This window comes from Lytechinus pictus, chromosome 1, assembly GCF_037042905.1.
Source record: "Lytechinus pictus isolate F3 Inbred chromosome 1, Lp3.0, whole genome shotgun sequence".
NCBI classification, from domain to species: Eukaryota; Metazoa; Echinodermata; class Echinoidea; order Temnopleuroida; family Toxopneustidae; genus Lytechinus; species Lytechinus pictus.
In genome coordinates, this window is record NC_087245.1 from 11,498,634 (window position 1) to 11,500,551 (window position 1,918).

Sequence of the window (1,918 nt, forward strand, 5' to 3'; positions counted from 1 at the left end):
CCCTTGCAAATTTGACCCTAAACACCTAGCTCTCCTAGCAAAATAGATACCCTTTTAAAATAATGTTAGTGTTTTTGGCACCTTTAATTATATACCTCTCTTTTTTACGTATTTTTGGGGGTCGCGCATGGTACCCACTCGTCAATGTAAGTGCCCCCCCCCCCCCCGGATTACAACTAAACTTTAATTGAATTTGAATTTGAATTTATTAATAAACTTCATTCATATGGCATGAATATTTTGTTTTAAAATATATACAATGATAACATAAACAAAAACATTCATAACTGTATGTCGTATAAATCAGTAATACATCAATACATAGATTTCCAATTATTATAAAGATATACATCTATATACAAAGAGAAATGACGAATTGAAATTTAACATAAAGAAGGTGTAGCATAATGCAATATACATAAGTTATCTAATTATCGAATACAAATCAGGAAGTAAATAAATGTATACCGTTAGAGATATAGCTTTGGTAATGGTGGCTTTGGTGGATTTTAGATATTATGAATGAAATTTAAAAAGAAAAATGTACTTGATGTTAAAACTCGCCCCTCTTATTTATAATCGCTTTGAAGAACTTACAAAAATTATCAATTATGTTTTCATTATCAAGTTTCATTATGAATATAAATTTGTCTTCATCGCTAAGTTTCTTAAACTGTTTATACATTTCAGCTATTTTGTAAAAAAACACCACCCTTTCAGTTGTGTGTACATCACATTCTATTATCGTGTGATACTCATCCCCAACCCTTCCTAAATTACAATTATTGCACGTTCTTAAATGTGAGGGTATTTTATCTGGACGTCTTCCAGTTTCAATGGGTAAATTATGGGAACTTATTCTAAATCGACAGATGTTTTTCCGTATTTTCTGATTTTTAACAGTTAATAGATATTTCTCTGTTTGTATATTCTGTTTAAAAAGTTTATAAGTTCTCAATTTATTTTGTTCATTATCATTTCCTCTATGATTACGTAAATCCAATAAGAACTGGCGATTGAAAATATCTTCAACTTTGTTTTCTATTTCTTCTTCTACTACTCTATCACTATCGACTATCTCATCTAGTTCTAAACAATTCTTATTCACATCCAAATATATGTTAAACCCCTTAAGAAGGTGTTGCAGGTTTCCTAGCCAGCATTCGCAATTATTCTCAATTATTTTTTTGTTTTCTTCAAAAAAGTGATGTAGCAAAGAATCTTCATCTATACTTTCCGCTAATTTGTGTTATCAGTGGATACATTCCAACTTCTGCAAGTATTGCTAAGTGGCTGCTCCTTTTGTTAATTCCTAAGACATTTCTCAACCATTGAAACTGGACACATTGAATTTCATTTCTCAAATACAACTTTGAATTACCATTTTCAAGCTCCGCTAACTTTTTTAAAGTTGACGGTAAAAGCGCCCCATACCTCCGAACCATATAAGAGTATTGGCTTTATTAAAGAGTCAAATATTCGTGACGCGGTTTTTATATTTGGAAGATTGTAACAAAAGGATTGAAATAATTTGAATAATACTCTCTTGGCTTTATCTGCCAGATTAACTCTTGTATCTTTGAATGAACCGCAGTTATTGAAAACCAAACCTAAATATGTTGCATGTTTAACAACTTCTATGTTCTGACCGTTAATTTACCTCGAAAGCCTGATCTTTCAAATTTTTTCCATTCTTGTTACAATTCATTAATTTTTGTTTTGTCAGTATTAACATTCAATAGCCATTTATCACAGTAAATACCAAGTCTATCTAACAATGTTTGCATTCCACACCTTGATTTTGATACCAATACAATGTCATCTGCAACATTAAACAGTTGACTAACTTTCCATTCAACTCAACTGGATCAGTGTCAGTAATTCCTAACTCATGAGGCAAGTCATTTAGATAGAGGTT